This window comes from Schistocerca americana, chromosome X, assembly GCF_021461395.2.
Source record: "Schistocerca americana isolate TAMUIC-IGC-003095 chromosome X, iqSchAmer2.1, whole genome shotgun sequence".
Taxonomy (NCBI): domain Eukaryota; kingdom Metazoa; phylum Arthropoda; class Insecta; order Orthoptera; family Acrididae; genus Schistocerca; species Schistocerca americana.
In genome coordinates, this window is record NC_060130.1 from 300,492,796 (window position 1) to 300,513,578 (window position 20,783).

Sequence of the window (20,783 nt, forward strand, 5' to 3'; positions counted from 1 at the left end):
TGACTTCGTGGCGCCCTCCATCGGTAATGCTGGAATTCACTATGGTGTTGGTCCACCTTTAGTCTTTATGATCACTTCCACTGTCGCAGGCATACCTTCAATCAGGTGCCGGAAGTTCCTTGGGGAGTGACAGGTCATTCTTCACGGAGTGCTGCACTCAGGAGAGGTATCAATGTCAGTTTTTGACGTCTGGCACGAAGACGGCGTTCCAAAACATTCCAAATGTGTTCTATAAGATTCAGGTGAGTACTCTGTGCAGGCCAGTCCGGTGCAGGAATGTTATTGTAGTGTAGCCACTCTGCCACAGGCTGTGCATTATGAACAGGTGCTCGATTGTGTTGAAAGATGCAATCGCCATCCCGAATTGCTCTTCAACAGTGGGAGGCAAGAAGGTGCTTAAAACATCAATGTAGGCCTGTGTGTGATAGTGTCACGCAAAACAACATCGGCGCAAGCCCCCTCCATGAAAAACACGACCACACCATAACACCGCCGCCTCGGAATTTTACTGTTCTCCAGTACACACGCTGGAGGTTGACGTTCACCGGGCATGCACCATACCCACACCCTGCTACCAGATCGGCACATTGTGTACCGCGATTCGTCACTTTATACAACGTTTTTCCACTGTCTAATCGCCCACTGTTTACGCTCCTTACCCCACGCGAGGCGACGTTTGGCATTTACCGGCGTGATGTGTGGTTTGTGAGCAGCCGCTCCACCATGAAATACAAGTTTTCTGACCTTCCACCTAACTGTCTTAGTACTTGCAGTGGATCCTGATGCAGTTCGAAATTCCTGTGTTATGGTCTGTATAGATGTCTGCCAGTTATACTCCACGACCATTTCAACTGTCTGTGGTCTCTGTCAGTCAACAGACAAGGTCGACCTGTATGCTTTTGTGTTGTACATGTCCCTTCCTGTTTCCACTTCACTGTCACATAAGAGACAGTGGACACAGGGATGTTTAGGAGTATGGAAATCTCGCGTAGAGACTTATGACACAAGTGGTACCGAATCACCTGACCACGTTCAGAGTCTGTGTGTTACACGAAGCGCCACATTCTGCTCTCTCACTATGTCTAATGTTTACTGATTTCGCTGATATGGAGTACCTGACAGTAGGTGGTAGCACAATGCACTTAATATGAAAAACTTTTGTTTTTGGGGTGTCCGGATACTTTTGATCACACATGTGTTACAAGGCAGTTCCACATATTTCGAAGACTTGTTTTTGGAGTGTTGTACAAGGAAGAACAGAATCCATATCATGATACGTTAACTCGACACCAGCAGCCAGAAGACCTCATTCGATGAGTAGAGTTTTGTGAAAGGCTTTTGCACCATGTGTAAGATAACGAACATTTTATAAATAACGTTATATGGACCGACGCATTTACCTTCACCCGAGGAAGTACTTTCAACCTCCACAACAGTCATTACTCGTCGTAAGACAACCTACATGTCACCCATGAACACGATCACACGCACTCTTTGGTATAAACCTGTGGGATGGAATCGGTCATGGAATACTTCTGTCGCCGGACAATTTTGTATGCGTCCCTGTATGCTACGTTACTTTGCAATTCGACACTTTATAAAACGTTCCAGTTGTCGACGATAGGTATGGTTTCACGATGATGGTGCACCACCACAATTGTCGATGGAGCCAGCTTCCATCGGAAAAGTAGGTAGGCTGACACTGCACCAATCAATCCTCCAGCCTGTTATTAGCCACAGGGAATTCACAGGGGAAACACGATTTTAAAATATCCAGCAACATAACAGCATTTTTACAAATAACTGACATCAATAAGAAATTCCCTAATATGCCTTAATTTATTATTTATCATAACATCATCAGCTGGAAGGGCTAAAGTTGAGCTGTTAGTTACCTGCGTACGTGAGGACATGTTTAACTAGTGCCTCGAAGAAATAATGCCAGATAACCTTGCCCAATAACCATTGTAACTTCCGGGACACCATCGCGGGAAGGGAAAAAAACTTGTGCCACAAAATACACTTTGCTCAATACATAGGTTTGCAAGACGCGACCCTCATGAAGTAACGAGAGAGAGCGACTCTCGTGTTCAAGGACCACTCCTTGAATCCTATCCGTCTTGGACTTCCAATTTGTTGTACACATCTTCAGCGGACACGATCAATAAAAACACCCAACGACTGCTTCAGCACATGGAATCTCTGCGGCGTCAGATGTCCATAGGTCGTTAACCTGTACTCCTGTAAGCCGACAATATCCACCCAGAACGTCCCTGATCACCAGTATGTCATCATGAGTACGAAGATGTACCATAACGTTATCACCATTCATTCAGGCGAGAAACTTTTCTCCATACAACGTCCAGTCATGCAGTCGAGCAGCTATGAACGGCAGTAAGGATTCCAGAAAAAGCACGAATGACAACGTGGATAGGGGACTCCCTTGCAGGACACCTCAACACATTTCTATGTGGGAGAAAGACGAAAATTCACAATAGACCCCTAAACACCAGTAATTAGAGAGGTCAACATCCGTCTTGTAAATCATTAAAACCGACATCCATCAAATCTTATGACAGAGAATCATGAGTAACTCGGTGAAACACATGATTAAAATCGATAAAAGCAGTGCCAGCAATCGAGATGAGGTCACAACATTCAGCAACGGGAGTCATGGGAGTACGACCCTGGAAACAACTTCAATAACACACGAAAATCTCATCAAGAAAAACCGACAAACGGCTATTTATCGGGCGCTCTATGATTTTGCAATCGAAATGAAGTGGCGTTATCGGTTGGACGTGACCCACGGACAGACGTCCCGTCTTCTTGGAAATTAAACCAGCTTTTCTGGCCTTAAAAGAGGACAGGGTGTATCCCCCTTACGCCACTTCATTCAACTTAGATGTTATCGTATCTGCTATCAGAGGCCAAAAACGAACATAAAATTCTTTTGAAAGACCATCTAAACCCGGAGAATTGCAGGAAAAAGAGCCGACAAAAATGACATCATGGTGAAAAACTGCCAAAAACTTTCCACGGGGAGCTGGAGGAACAACAATATCAACAACTATTCCAAAGGTTCTAGTAAGTTTAATCACCAATAACACATTAAAATCGACTTATGTGTTCTTGTAGCGCATTACAAGTATATCAAATGAAAAGCCTTCACTCTGTGTTCCAAAATCTATACTTTATTAATAATATTCTTTAACTGGTGCTAAAGATTGCTGTCCAAGTTTTTAAGAACAGTTGACGATTGGGTCGCAGTATCCTAGCTCTGTTTTACTCGTAGCAGTATTTGTGGACATCATATGTGAGCTGTTGTAGCAGATACTTTGGACGTACTCTCATCATCTTTACAAACTGGTATAATTACGATCAGATACGCTCAACAAAGGCAAGGAGTGGTGGAACGTTTTCCCTTAGCCAAAATTTCCCTTCTTAAAGAGCGACTGGACTTAAGAATCATTTAATCACCAGCTTCTTTAGAAGTATTTATTTATATAATTATTTAACTCTATGTGATTGGTGCTTTCAGGTCCTCTCTTACATCGGAATAGAGTGTCGCACATACAGTAACTTTTCAAATCATAGTTGTCTAAGAAATAATGATTTCAGTATTACAATTAGTATCAAAATGTGATTCTTCAGTTTCTCCCGGCGTATTTTTTGCTAGAACAATCCACGGGTATACTGCCGGTTCATAGTACCGGCAGTATACCCGTGGACTGTTCGAGCAGTATCAAAATGGTTTGAATGTCTTAAGTTCTAGTGTGAGTAAGTTACACTGATTATGAACAAATAAAATTAATACAGTATTGCTTATACAACTGCACTAACAGTAATAATAATAATATCAGTAATAAGATCAGGTTGGAATGAAGGATGTGTGTAAAGGGACAATGGTGATAATTATTCTTGTTTTCGTAAATATGTCATTATCTGTCTCCTGAAGCAGGAGATGTTATTCAGATCTCTCACACAATGCGGTAGGTTATTACAGAGTCGGATTCCTGGAGAACTTCGAGAAAGTGGCTGAACGAATGAGTCTCACAGAAATGATTTTGCTCTGATGGCAGCGGACGTTTCTGCCAAATTGTTCAGACAGGAGCATCAAGGTCGAGGAGAGATATAAGGGACAGTGCTCATTGATAAGACAGTAGAGAAGACAGAGGGTATGGAAATCTCTGCGCTTGTCTGCACGCAGCGTGGATAGCTCTCCATATGATGGTGAAATGTGATCAAAGAGCCTAACATCACAAATATAACGAACACAGGCATTCAGAACCAGTTCCAGTCGTCGTGAGCTTTCCTGAGAAAGAACTTGCAGGATAACTTTGCTTTAATTATTAAATGGAAATACAAGAGTATGTACAAGTTTCTTTTTCAGATCAAGATGGAGGAGCTTTTCATATTTTTGCAGGACATGAAGAGATGCTGATGCCTTCACGCACATTGCAGTTACATGCTCAGACCAATTTAGATTTTTATCTGTTACTACTCCTAGTCTCCTTGCTGAAGGAGAAAAGATATTTGTCCCATTAAAAGTTAAACCGCTCGAGTTTTGGACGGTTGAATTTTAACTCGGTATCCTGCGCCCATTTTGACTGTGCACACAGATCGGTATTGAGGTTCTTTGTAGTTGTCTTCGGGTTTATTGGTTTTGCATTTAGATACGACTGGAAGTCATCAGCTTACATGTGGTATTTAGAGTGGAACATAACTTGTCATATCATTTACGTACAATGAGAAGAGTATAGGACCTAATATCGAACCATGGGGGAAGACTGATACTACGTGCCTCCATTGTGACTTTACGGTGGCTGGGTAAAATCAGGTATGAGTGAAACTACTGCACTGCAATTTGCGAGAAATTTAGGCTGCTACGTTTCGTACTTAAAATGTCATAGTCGACAATGTCAAAGTCTATGCTGAAGTCTAAGAACCACATGACAGTTGCCTCTTTTGCACCCATGTGAAGCCTTGGGCCATATTTCACCTTCATCAAGGTAAGTGTTGTGCTGCGATGTTTACGGAAACCTGATTGGTATTCTTCTGGTACGTTATTTGAAGTTAGGTAGCTTGTTAGCTGGTCGTGGAGTCTGCATTACAAGGCGTTGGACACTGCAGGAAGAATGCAAACAGGTCGGTAATCAGAGCATGCACGCAGCGTCCATTTAGGTAATGGCTTCGCTAGTCCCTGTTTCCAGGCCTCAGGGAAAACACTTGTGCGTAAGTAGTGGTTGAAAGTATCTGTTGCAATGTGCAGTAGTGGGTCAATAATAAGCTTTATCGTTTGGAATGTGATGTCATCGTCTACAGTTGATGATCTAATTTGTGATTTAATTGTGGTTGTAGCTTATGTGAAGTATCGTTTCAGTCGATTGGCCGGGATGATGGGAGAACCAGTTCCTTTTACTTTGCCTATAACAAGACCAGGCATGTTTTTCCGTAGGAGAAGTGGTGCATTTCTGTTGTCGGTTATGTATTGGCATGTCTGAATTTCGTATTTCTCACAGCTTGGCGACTGTTCCGCTTCTGCTTGCAAGTAATATCATTTTCAGACGTTGGGCGTAGTTTGTATGCTCGATGTGCAGAGTCTTTGAGATACATGAGCTATTTCAGTTTTTTAGTTACCTATGTGCAGGTTTTTTCCTTATGTTTTCAGCTGTTAGGAGGCATATTTGTCATGTAGGAGAGTAAGGTTGTTAGTAAACCCATAATGTTATTCGTTTATGTCAGAGAATAGAACAGAAGGCGTCCCCCACACTATTTCGTGCACCTAAGCTACAAGTTCAGATAAATTAATGCGTTTGAAGCAGTCAGTAAGAAGAGGTAAAAGTCGATGAACTCCTAATTGAGTCAACAGAGTAAATATTGGAGTATATGGCACATCAAAGCACTGTGTTTCCCTATTAAGAAAGCTGTTTTGTGTGGAGGAACAAGCCTTAAATTTTGACCTACTGGCTTTCTACTGCGTATTTTTTCATTCAGGTTGTCCCGCACGTTTGCATCATTACCGTTTAACTGTTTCCAAGATAATGAAAAATATAGCTTTCGCTTCCAAGAAAACGGTAATGTGAAGTAAATATCACCACTCTGATACATGGCCATGGGATTCTCCTACAGTGTTGATTGCTGTTTCATTTTTGGTGTAGACTCGTGGATCCATGTAGCAGACACAGTTACAAAAGACTAACATTGTTACCTTGACTGTTATGAAAATATCCTTTCGTAGACGAAAAAATCGTTTTTGTACAGTAATTAAGAAATCGCGCAGCCATCTTGCACATCGCTTACACGTAGCTAACTCCTTACCTAGAGGCGTGCAACATTTCCTCTGATACACCAACGACGTCAGCTACTTGACACCGCCTTAATAGCCAATACAACAAAGTGCAGTTTTTCGGAAACTGTCATCTGTGGTTACAATTTTAGGACGCCTTTCACGTAGGTCAACTCCAAGAAACATTGAACTTGGTAAGAATTCAGCTGTATAGTTACTAAATTTTGAATAATTATGATCCTTCCATATCGATACCACTTTCAGGTGAATTCGCGTTTCCACAAAAAAGGAGGAAATTTTGTAGTGGGACAGTATGACAGTTATTCCATTAAAATAACGCCAACATGTTTATTATAAAAAGATGTATAAAACACATTTCTCATATCAAGTAGGCACGTGATTTATGTCATTGCGCAACAGAACCATCACGAACTTAGTCATCATTATGAAGCTTATCCATTACGGATATTTTAGAACCCGTGAGTATTAACTGAATGTAAATACATAAAACTGCAACCAGTCACGTTTTTTGAATAATTAATTATTATTCCATGAATCGGTTTTCGAACCTTTTCAAGTTCATCTTCAGATGGTTTCTGGACGTTACATCATTATTTCTAGCATAATGGTGGGTGCTAGCATGCGACAGATGAACCTGAAGATGAACCCCAAAAGGTTCGAAAACTGGTTCATGGAATAATAAATAATTAGTCAGAAAAGTGACTGGTTGCGGTTTTATGTATTTACATTTAGTCAATGTTGATGCAAAACAGGTTCATTTTGTAATTTTTTTGTTAAAGACTATTTAACGTGTATGTAATTTAAACACTGGTATGACTATGACGAATAACAACATACTATGAAATTCATTTCTTCTTATTAATAAAAGAAGATGGTGGCTGGTACTAAGATTACTGGGAAGTGTCCATGTGACTGTGCACATTCAGTTTTGTTTTTTGATTCCACAGATTGGCAGGAGATGCCGACACTGTTCTCAAATAAACTCTCTGCTTGACAATGTGAGGACAGTTATCACAAATTGTAAAATTTAACGAATTTTAATATCCTATACATTTATGTGGTATGTCCTTATATGAGGACGCCATGCCCAAAAATGTCAATTTCAAGTTCCGTAAGCATTTCTGCAACATCAGTCGAATGGCGATAGAAAGAATGTGTTTGCAGATTAGATAGTGTTGCATACCACCTAATAACTGAATATGAGAGGGTATGTTCACTGTACTGGAGACTGCATTTTGTAAGGGTGGAGTGGAACACTGGTCAACAATGGAAGCAACGGGCCGGTTACTCCAGGAAATGTGGTGCGGGCGGCTGCAGCTTTCATGTCTGTAAAGGTTCCCATTCACAATCCGACTGGCCCGCTGTCCCGTCCGCCGATTCGCTCGCCAACTCGTCAGAATGTGTGTGGACACAGGCGAGTGTTTGGCCGACCCTACCTGCCTGCACTGACGGAGTGTCGGCTGGCAGGTAGCGGTCTGGGTTAGCAGGTAGAAGTCCGCTGGTCGGACCGACTGACCGGGACCGTGGACCCGACCACGAGCCCAACGACCACACACAGTGAAACGGATCTGGGAGACTCGCTTGGCGGACGAGTTGGGGCACTGCCAGAACGGTATCGTAGCCAGCGTGAGGGTCACAGCCCCCCTCCCCTCCCTGTGCGATGTCTGCCGAGGGGGGAGAGCGGGAATACGACAGCAGTAAATCAGACAATCAGTTCTATGACCTGCCTTTGGGTACGAGGCTACAACCACGACGCAATTTAATCACTAATAAACAGAAACGACGATGGAGGAAGGATGCAGGGCAGTTCGCATATATTTATCTCGGAAGTTATCCCAAGTACTTCATTTAATAATGCAAATAGCAACGAATAATAACGAAAAGGTAAATAGATAGCCTGTTGGGGGAAAGGTGCCTCTAGGTTGATCAGTTTACACCTCTTTTCTTTGGGGACAGAGAAGAGGCGTTTCGAACGTCACTTGGCCTCGTGATCTGGCTTCAGAAGAATGTTTTTCAGAGTGACGGTAAGGAATACAGCATAAGCCCTGAGTTCACGATTTTGCCAGTCAAAGCTGACCGTTTTTAATGTTGATCTGTGCTTTCGTAAACCATTTTTGTCTGTTAATCACCTGTAGGATATGGAATATATAGTATTTTCAGTTTAAGACTGGTGTGTTGCAATGATGCTACTACCTGCGTACCTCATTGTTTGTCTAACGAGCATGTGAATAAATGAATGTTTTACGTCGATGTTTTCATTCTGGTAAGTATCCCAGTTGCACTCCTGGGTATGAATGTAATGTGACCGATCAAACTGTTTCAGAGCCGTTTCCCATGGCGACCTACCTTTCCTCTCACGACGCAGCAAAACATTCCCATCCACAGACTTCAAATTTTTCAGGCGCACAGACTAGTTGACAATGTTTCGGAAGAGCAGCTGGTAATCCAGTAGAACAAAGGTGGCTATTTTATCTGGGTTCCTGCCAGATAACTTAAGGTGACGCATGTAATCCTGACCCCGGCTACTCACGTGACATAATTTATTACCGAGCTATACTCGTTTCGAGAATGTGTCATGAACCGATCAGTCTGCCATAATGTAGCGCCCTCGTTGGCGAAAATGGAAAACTCATCTGTCCTGTGGTACCTGATGAACGCCATTGTATGTATATACACAGACAAGGCTGTCCGCTTTAAGGTTTATTTTTATTTTCACCAGACCGACATCGGGCTACACGCTCATTTACAGAATTTCCGTAGATTTATTCGGAAATTTTCTTTAACTTTTAGCTGGCTTTTAGTTCGTCATCGTTGAGTTAAAGTCAAGTTTCCAAATTAGTTTACAGAAATTCTATGATGGCACTATAGTAAGTGATACTACCGCTGAATATACCACATAGCCCGATACCAGTCTGGCCAAAATAAAACAAGAAGCCTTGTCTATATGTATACGTACAATGTCATACATCAGCTTCATGTAGGCTGAAGGACATCGTGAATACCAAACGTCCAGAGGGGTACTGCACGCAGTGGCCCTCTGCATGTTCCATCGTGTTCGCCTAGGGCGAACAGAGGAAATAATGGGATTCAACGCGTTACAAAACCGAAAGCCTCTATCGCCGTTAATAAGGTTTCTACCGTGCGTATTTCCAAGGTCTCTTTTCTAATGCAAACCCAAAATGAAATAGCAGTCGCCATTATACCACTGTGTCCCCGATGTATATACAATGTTTTACTATGACACACCTTGTGGTTTGCAACGGTGAGAGAACCATAGATTTTCTACGCAACATTTTCGAATGGTACGTTTGGTGTGACCTAATGAGTCAGAACCATGTGTTCACTACACACCGCGAGTCCGAATGCCAGCTGGTGGCGTGGGCGGATACGTGATGCAACAAGGAAAGTACGAGGACTACTTTTTTTTATTTTCAACCTCCGATTGGTCGCGAAAAGGAAACAACAGAGAAAATCAAAAACGCCCTATTTGCAACATTTAGCTACACCTTCCAGCTACTTCCCTACACAGACGCCGCTCAGATTTAGACATCTGTCGTGGCGTCGTGCCAGCTTATCAAAATCCTCGTCATAGAAAGGAGCCTTCTGTGCTTTCCATCAATTCCCTACCCTAGTCTGCAGCTCGTTTTCTGTGCAGAAGTACTGTCGTAGCCAGCGCACCAAGTGCGTTGAATACCAGAGAGAGTCAAGTCTAACCTGTATGGTGGGTGATCAAACACCTCTCACTAAAAACGCTGCAGGAGCTCCGTTCTTGCCTCTGAAGTGTACGGCGGAGCATTGTCATGAAGAGGGACACTCATGACAGTTACGTTGTGTGTGCTAATCAGGCTGAAACCCTCAGCAGGACTTCGCAATTGGCGGGAGACACTATTAGCTACGCATCTTTACACGCTCACTGTGGGCTCAGAACTGAAAAGTGCGACATGAAACGATTGAAGAACGCACTAGACACACTGCACAACCATGAGGTGGGCACGGGATCATCGAGATTAGACTGTGCATCAATGGAATTGCGTCGGATGGGCGTATGTGGTTGACTTTTCTTATTGTACGAGAACCATGGTCGTGTTCAGCTGCGCCGTCATCGAGAAGAACAGCTACTCTAAAAACTTATTGCACCACGGACGTAGTCTGGTGGGAGCTGTATTATGGTATGGGCAACATTCACCTGGGCTTTCAAGCGACTTTTGTTACTAATCGAAGGCTCGTAGACTGCTGTGGATTACCTGAACATAACTGTGGACCACTTGCATTCTTTCACGCTCGATATCTACTCCGATGGTGAAGGTACATAGCATCTGGGTAGTAGTTGGTGCCATTAGGACAGAGTTACGCTCCGATGGAGTATGATACCAAACTCACATTGAGGACTTGAACCTGACGGAACACACCGTGACGCCATCTGGCGCCAGCTCTGCGACCAGAAGCCACAGGCCTGTAATGTACGGAAATTGCGTGACCTATAAGCAGACATAAGGTACCACAGAGCTCCAGAAAACTGCCAAGCACGTATCAAATCCGTGGCATACAAAATCGCTATTGTATTGGGTTTCAAAGATGGCCCAAAATTCTATTAAGGAAATGGTCGCATTCTTCTGGCTCATCACTGTATGTAAGCCATACCACAAAGGCAAGGAATTTCGTATACTCAAGCCTTTTCCAATAATAAATCGTCCTTCCCCAGTGCAAAAACGTCTCGTCAGAAAACCACTTTTAGTAGACATTTTTGAATGCCCCGCTTGTCTTGAACTAGTCGTTGTTAATAAACAGAAGAAAATATGTTGACTTTGCCGGCATATTATCCTCCTCCTTCCGCTGCTGACTTTCTGCTTTAACTGATAACCAGCTGTTGATCTGCGAGGCGGAGTATCCATTTTCCCAGATGATTACTGTAGATGGTCGATCTGCACAGGCAAACTTTCAGAATTGGAAACTATGTATGCCCTATATGCTAAAGCCTTTTACACACTTATGCTACGTGACGATAATTCGAAGACTGTAAATATAAATCCAAGTGGCTGGGCTGATGGTACAATTAGAAAACCGAGGAATGGCGAACAAACATATTTTACTGTTTACGAGGTAAAGTTGGAATTGTGCTTCTTCAGGCTGCAATTAGAGTTTTTTTCTCTTAGATAATAAAAACTCATGTGGAACAAAGGAAAGAGCAATGGTCAGATAGACGTTGAATGCACAAATGCATAAAAATACCAGTATAATTGTTGGTATTTAAGAAGTTATAATAGAAGAATAATATTTTCACTCGGTTGTTTCCACAATTCAGCAACTGTACTGCCTTCTCCTGATGCTTCGTTTTTTGAGTTGTTTTACGATTTCTCTGACTTCCTCTATTGTTGTTGGCTTTGAGTCGATTGTATACGGGTAACGTTATCAAAATGAATTTCTTCTTTTGGTGAATGGCAGCTGTGTAGTTCTTTGAAATAGCCTGCAAATCTTCTGCAGTTCTCGGAGTTATTATAAGTAGCATTCTGAGTTTTTCGAAATATACGCTGTGCACTTTGTAATGTGTTCTTCTGTAAACTATTTTTGTTTTGAGTGTTTCATGAAAATCCCTGTTCATTTTTGTGAATAAAATTTGCTATAATAATGAAGCTCACCTAGAATACTGATATGTGACTCGTATTGTCTAGTATTCTAAATGTTCTAGCAAGTTTAATCACCAGTAACACATTAAAATCGACTTATGTGTTTTTGTAGCGAATTACAAGTATATCAAATGAAAAGCCTTCACTCTATGTTCGAAAATCTATACTCTATCAATAATATAATTTGATTGGTGTTAAAGATTGCTGCCCATGTTTTTAAGAACAGTTGACGATTAGGTCGCAGTATCATAGTCGGGTTTCACTCTCAGAAGTATTTGTAGACATCATATGTGGTCTGTTGTAGCAGATACTTTGCACATACTGTCGTCATCTGTACAAACTGGTGTATTTACGGTCAGATAAGCTCATCACAGGCAAGGAGTGATGAAACGTTTTTCCTTGGACAAAATTTCCCTTCTTAACGAGCGACTGGTCTTAAAAATCATTTAATCACCAGCTTCTTTAGAAGTATTTTTTTATATAATTATTTAACCCTATGTGATTGAGGCTTTCAGGCCCTCTCTTACATCGGAACAGAGTTTCGCAAATACAGTACCCTTTTAAATCATAGTTATCTAAGAAATAGTGATTTTAGTATGACAACAAGTATCAAAATTATTTGAATGTCTGAAGTTCCATTGCGAGTAAGGTAACACTGACTATGAACTAATAACATTAATACTGGTATTTGTTGTGCAGCTGCAACTTCTGCCACTAACAGTGATAATAATAGTAATAATAATAATAAACCCCGTAGAGGCCCGGGAAAAGAATAGGCCTCCGGTATGTTCTGCCAGTCGTAAGAGGCGACGAAAAGAACAAACCACTAATAGGGCTAACCCCCCTTTTAGTGTGATTAGTTGGTTCAGGACAGAACTAAAGAAGACTCGGACAAGCGCCGTCATGGTCGGGGATGACACTTGAACACTATGCCCGCCCACAATGGTAACGACACTGCTAGCCAACTGGAAAATGATTTAAATCCAAATAGAGGTGTTTTGCAGGATACGCTTCCTGCAACCACCCTAGAAGGAAAACAAAGACAGAGGATGAGATGGTCAGATGAAGTTAATCGACACCTCATGTTCTGTTACCACCAAGCAACAAACCTAGGAACCAACACAACTGGATACAGATCACAAGTATATACAACATTTATTACCAGATACCCAGAATTAAAATTTTTGACAGTACAACGACAAGCTGATCAGATCCGTGTAATAATCAAAAATAACAGGATACCCCAGTCAGAATTAAAAAACATCAAACAACAAGTACAACAAGTACTGGAACAAAATAGCGTGCAATCAGAAGAAGAAGAAAATACAGTAATGGATTCAAACATCCCAGAGCAAACAAACAAAGAACAACACTCATCAATTAAACAATCAGAGGAAAACGAAATCTAAGGACAGCCACCAGAACAAGCACCAATAGAACATGAAGTGACACACATATTAGATATAGAAGAAGAATTTCAGCTGATATATATAGAATACAAAGACACAAATACAGACATTAGACCATTCTTGCTTAGACCACCAAATAACCCACAAGTCGAAACAACAATAAAAACTATCAACACAATCATACACAACAAAATAAATGAAAACACAACTATGGAAGAGTTACAACTACTGGTTTATATAGGAGCACTCACTACACTAAATATACACACTAGGCAGCGATCAGAACCAACCAACACACACATGAAACCCACAAAACCAACATGGCAACACAGGCTACATATCAGAATAGAAAAACTTAGAAAAGACATCGGACAGCTAACACAATTTATGTGAAATGAAATGTCGGAAAAAAAACGAAAAAGGTCAGGTAAAATCTCACAACAAGAAGCGATAAAGCAATTAGATGAAAAGAAGCAGAAAGTACAAGCATTGGCCAAACGAGTTAGAAGATACAAAAAAAGTGAAAATAGAAGGAAACAAAACCAAACATTCAACACAAACCAAAAGAAATTTTACCAGACAATAGATAACACACACATTAAAGTAGACAATCCACCAAACATAACAGACATTGAACACTTCTGGAGCAACGTATGGTCAAACCTGGTACAACATAACAGGCATGCACGGTAGATACAAGCAGAAACATACACATACAAGATGATACCACAAATGCCTGAAGTGATCATTTTGCAACATGAAGTCACCCAAGCAATTAATTCTACTCACAATTGGAAATCCCCTGGAAAAGATAAAATAGCAAATTTCTGGCTAAAGAAGTTCACCTCAACACATTCACATCTAACTTAATTATTTAACAGTTACAGTGCAGACCCACACACATTCCCTGATACACTTACACATGGAATAACTTATCTGAAACCTAAAGATCAAGCAGACACAGCAAACCCAGCTAAATATCGTCCCATAACATGCCTACCAACAATATATCAAATATTTACTTCACTTATTACACAGAAATTATGACACATACAACACAGAACAAAATTATAAATGAAGAACAAAAATGCTGTTGCAAAGGAGCACGAGGATGTAAAGAGCAACTGATAATAGATGCAGAGGTGACATATCAAGCTAAAACTAAACAAAGGTCGCTACACTACGCATACATTGATTACCAAAAAGCTTTTGATAGTGTACCCCACTCATGGTTACTACGAATATTGGAAATATACAAAGTAGATCCTAAATTGATACAGTTCCTAAACATAGTAATGAAAAATTGGAAAACCACGCTTAATATCCAAACAAATTCAAATAGTATCACATCACAGCCAATACAGATTAAGCGTGGAATATACCAAGGAGACTCATTAAGTCCTTTCTGGTTCTGCCCTGCTCTGAACCCACTATCCAACATCCTCAATAATACAAATTATGGATACAATATTACTGGAACATACCCACACAAAATCACACATTTGCTATACAAGGATGATCTAAAACTAATGGCAGCAACAAATCAACAACTCAACCAATTACTAAAGATAACAAAAGTATTCAGCAATGATATAAATATGGATTTTGGAACAGACAAATGTAAGAAAAATAGCATAGTCAAGGGAAAACACACTAAACAAGAAGATTACATATTGGATAACCACAGCAACTGCATAGAAGCGATGTAAAAAACAGATGCCTATAAATATCTAGGATACAGACAAAAAATTGGAATAGATAATACAAATATTAAAGAAGAACTAAAAGAAAAATATAGACCAAGACTAACAAAAATACTGAAAACAGAAATGACAGCAAGAAACAAGGCAAAAGCTATAAATACTTATGCTATACCAATATTGACCTACTCTTTTGGAGTAGTGAAATGGAGTAACACAGACCTAGAAGCACTCAATACACTTACATGATCACAATGCCACAAATATATAATACATCACATACATTCAGCAACAGAAAGATTCACATTAAGCAGAAAGGAAGGAGGAAGGGGATTTATTGACAAAAAAAACCTACATTATGGACAGGTAGACAATTTAAGAAAATTCTTTCTAGAACGAGCAGAAACTAGCAAAATGCACAAGGCAGTCACTCATATAAATACATCGGCTACACCACTGCAATTTCATAACCACTTCTACAACCCTTTAGATCACATAACATCAACAGATACGAGGAAAGTAAATTGGAAAAAGAAAACACTACATGGCAAGCACCCGTATCATCTAACACAGCCACACATCGATCAAGACGCATCCAACACATGGCTAAGAAAAGGCAATACGTACAGTGAGATGGAAGGATTCATGATTGCAATACAGGATCAAACAATAAACACCAGATACTACAGCAAGCATATTATTAAAGATCCCAATACCGCAACAGATAAATGCAGACTTTGCAAACAACAAATAGAAACAGTAGATCACATCACTAGCGGAGGTACAATACTAGTAAATACACAATACCCCAGAAGACATGACCATTTAGCAAAAATAATACATCAACAGCTTGCCTTACAACATAAACTTATAAAACAACACGTTCCCACCTACAAGTATGCACCACAAAATGTTCTGGAGAATGATGAATACAAATTATACTGGAACAGAACCATTATAATAGATAAAACAACACCACATAACAATGGTGATCATTATCCTTTCTGTGGTAAATATGACATTATATGTCTTCGGAAGCAGGAGATGTTATTCAGACCTCCCACACAATGCGTTAGATTACTGCAGAGTCGGATTGCTGCAGCTGAGAAGAAGTTCGAGTAAGTGGCTGAACGATGGAGTGGGACAGAAACGATTTTGTTCTGATGGCAGCGTCTGCCAAATATTTCAGACAAGAGCATCAAGGTCGAGGACAGATATAAGGGACAGTGGCCATAGATAAGACAGTAGAGAAGACAGAGGGTATGGAAATCTCTGCGTTTGTCTGCACGCAGCCACGATAACTGTCCATATGATGGTGAAATGTGATCAAAGAGCCGAACATTACAAATATAACGAACACAGGCATTCATAACCCGTTCCAGTCACCTCGCAGGATAACTTTGCTTTAATTAATAATTGGAATTGTAAGTGTCTGGACAAGTTTCTTTTTCAGATCAAGATGGAAGAGGTTTTTATATTTTTGCAGGACATGGTGAGATGGTGATACCTTCACGCACATTGCAGATACATACTCAGCCCTTTTAAGATTTTCATCTGTTATTACTCCTAGTCTCCTTGCTGAAGGAGCAAATATCTTTGACCCATTTAAAGTTAAAGATTGTAGAGATCTCCAATATTCAGGGCCAATGCGCCCAGAGTGACCAACTAGTACCGCTCGAGTTTTGGACGGTTGAATTTTAACTCGGTATCCTGCGCCCATTTTAATAGTGCACCCAGATCGGTATTGTGGTTCTTGATTGTTGGCTTTGGGTTTATTGGTTTTGCACTTAGATACCACTGGAAGTCTTCAGCTTACATGTGGTATTTACAGTAGGAAATAATTTGCTTCATATCATTTACGTACAATGAGAAGAGTATAGGACCTAATACCGAACCAGGTGGGAAGCCTGATACTACGTGCCTCCATTGTGCCTTTACGGTGCCGAACATGACGCACTGCTAGCTAAAATCAGGTATGAGTGAAACCATTGCACTGCAATTCGTGAAAAATTTAGGCTGTTACGTTTCGCAATTAAAATGTCATTGTCGACAGTGTCAAAGGCCTTGGTGAAGTCTAAGAAGCACATGGCAGTTGCCTCTTTTGCATCCATGTGAAGCCTTGGGCCATATTTTACCTACATCAAGGCAAGTGTTGTGCTGCGGTGTTTACGGAAACCTGATTGGTATACTTCTGGTACGTTATTTGAAGTTAGGTAGCTTGTTAGCTGGTACTGGACTGTGCATTCCAAGGCGTTGGACACTTCAGGAAGAATGCAAATAGGTCGGTAACCAGAGCGTGCACGCAGCGTCCATTTTAGGTAATGGCTTCGGTAGTCCCTGTTTCCAGGCCCTAGGGAAAACACTTGTGCGTAAGTAGTGGTTGAAAGTATCTGTTACAATGTGCAGTAGTGGGTCAATAATAAGCTTTATCATTTGGAATGTCATGCCATCGTCTCCAGTTGATGCTGATCCAGTAAGTATGATGGCTTTTTTGACGGTGGTGCAAGCAATATGCTGTGGCTAGAATCTTTCGTGGCTACAGTTGTCCACCATCATGAAATATTCTGAGAATCGCTGTTCCATTTGTGATTTAATTGTGGCTGTAGTTTATGTGAAGTATCGTTTCAGTAGATTGGCTGGGATAATTGGGAGGACCAGCTCCTTTTACTTTGCCTATATCAAGACCTGGCAGGTTTTTCCGTAGGAGAACTGGTGCATATCTGTTGTCGTTTATGAATGGGCATGTCTACGTTTAGTATTTCTCACAGCTTGACGACTGTTCCGCTTCTATTTGTAAGTAATATGATTTTCAGGTGTGGGGCGTAGTTTGTATGCCCGATGTGCATGAGCTATTTCAATTTTTCAGTTACCTATGTGCAGGATTTTTCCTTAAGTTTTCAACTGTTACGGGACATATTTGTCAGATAGTTGAGTAAGTTTGTTAGTAAACCGATGGTGGTCTTCTTTTATGTCAGAGAATAGAACAGAAGGCGTCCTACACAATAGTTCGTGCACCCAAGTTGCAAGTTCAGATAAATTAATGCGTTTGAAGCAGTCAGTAAGAACAGGTAAAATTCGAAGAATTCCTAATTTAGTCAACAGACTGAATATTGCAGCATATGGCACATCAAAGCACTATGTATCCTATTAGGAAAGCTGTTTTGTGTGGAGGAACATGCCTTAAATTTTGACACACAGGCTTTCTATTGCGTATTTTTTCATTTAGATTGTCCAGAAGATTTGCATCATTACTGTTTTACTGTTTGCAAGTTCATGAAAAATATAGCTTCGTTTCCAAGAAAACGGTAATGTGAAGTCCATATCATCCCTCAGATAAAGGGCTGTGGGGTTGCCCTGCAGTTTTGACTGCTATTTCATTTTTGGTGTTGACTGGTGGATCCATGTAACAGACAGTTACAAAACGACGCACACCCTTATCTTGATTCTTATGAAAACAGCCTACCGTTGACGAAAAATTGGTTTTTGTACAGTAATTAAGAAATCACGCACCCATCTTGCACTTCGCTTACACGTAGCTAACTCTTTGTCTAAAGGCGCGCAACATTTCCTCTTATACACCAACGACGTCAGCTACTTAACACCACCTTAACAGCCAACACCACACCGTGCAGTTTTTCTTGTCGTCTATAAGCAGGGCATCATTTTTTCACATGTCTTTCATATAAAATTAAACATCATGCACGTGTCTACTAACAGCGCAGTGCACACCCATTACTGGTTATGTCAGGTTCACGTAGGGCGGGTCCTCCATGCAGTGCACAAAAGATGAATGCATCGATATGCTATCGGTAATGCTGGAATTCAATATGGTGTTGGCCCACCTTTAGTCTTTATGATCACTTCCACTCTCGCAGGCATACCTTCAATCAGGTGCTGGAAGTTACTTGGGGAATGGCAGGTCATTCTTCACAGAGTGCTGCACGCAGGAGAGGTATCAATGCCGGTTTTTGATGTCTGGCACGAAGACAGCGTTCCAAAACATTCCAAATGTGTTCTATAAGATTCAGGTGAGTACTCTGTGCAGGCCAGTCCGTTACAGGAATGTTATTGTCGCGTAACCACTCTGTCACAGGCTGTGCATTATGAACAGGTGCTCGATCGTGTTGAAAGATGCAATCGCTATCCAGAATTGCTCTTCAACAGTGGGAAGCAAGAAGGTGCTTAAAACATCAATGTAGGCCTGTGTGTGATAGTGTCACGCAAAACAACATCGGTGCAAGCCCCCTCCATGAAAAACACGTCCACACTATAACACCACCGCCTCGGAATTTTGCTGTTCTCCACTACACACGCTGGAGGTTGACGTTCACCGGGCATTCGCCATACCCACACCCTGCTACCAGTCGGCACATTGTGTACCGCGATTCGTCACTCTATACAACGTTTTTCCACTGTTTAATCGCCCACTGTTTACGCTCCTTACCCCACGCGAGGCGACGTTTGGCATTTACCGGCGTGATGTGTGGTTTGTGAGCAGCCGCTCCACCATGAAATGCAAGTTTTCTGACCTTCCACCTATCTGTCTTAGTACTTGCAGTGGATCCTGATGCAGTTCGAAATTCCTGTGTGATGGTCTGTATAGATGTATGCCACTTATACTCCACGACCCTTTCAACTGTCTGCGGTCTCTGTCAGTCAACAGACGAGGTCGACCTGTATGCTTTTGTGTTGTACATGTCCCTTCCTGTTTCCACTTCACTGTCACATAAGAGACAGTGGACCCAGGGATGTTTAGGAGCATGGAAATCTTGCCTAGAGACTTATGACACAAGTGGTACCGAATCACCTGACCACGTTCAGAGTCTGTGTGTTACACGAAGCGCCACATTCTTCTCTCTCACTATGTCTAACGTTTACTGATTTCGCTGATATGGAGTACCTGACAGTAGGTGGTAGCACAATGCACTTAATATGAAAAACTTTTGTTTTTGGGGGGTCCGGATACTTTTGATCACACATGTATTACAAGGCAGTTCCAGATATTTCGAAGACTTGTTTTTGGAGTGTTGTACAAGGAAGAACAGAATCCATATCATTATACGTTAACTCGACACTAGCAGCCAGATGACTTCATTCGATGAGTAGAGTTTTCACGAAAATTTTTTGCACCATGTGGAAGATAACGAACATTTTATAAATAACGATATATGGACCGACGCATCTACCTTCACCCGAGGAAGTACTTTCAACCTCCACAACAGTCATTACTCGTCGTAAGACAACCCACATGTCACCCATGAACACGATCACAGGCACTCTTTGGTATAAACCTGTGGGCTGGAATCGGTCATGGAATACTTCTGTCGCCGGACAATTTTGTATGCGTCCCTGTATGCTACGCTACTTTGCAATTCTATGCCTGACACTTTATAAAACGTTCCAGTTGTCGACGATAGGTATGGTTTCACGATGATGGTGCACCACCACAATTGTCGATGGAGCCAGCTTCCATCGGAAAAGTAGGTAGGCTGACACTGCACCAATCAATCCTCCAGCCTGTTATTAGCCACAGGGAATTCACAGGGGAAACACGATTTTAAAATATCCAGCAACATAACAGCATTTTTACAAATAACTGACATCAATAAGAAATTCCCTAATATGCCTTAATTTATTATTTATCATAACATCATCAGCTGGAAGGGCTAAAGTTGAGCTGTTAGTTACCTGCGTACGTGAGGACATGTTTAACTAGTGCCTCGAAGAAATAATGCCAGAT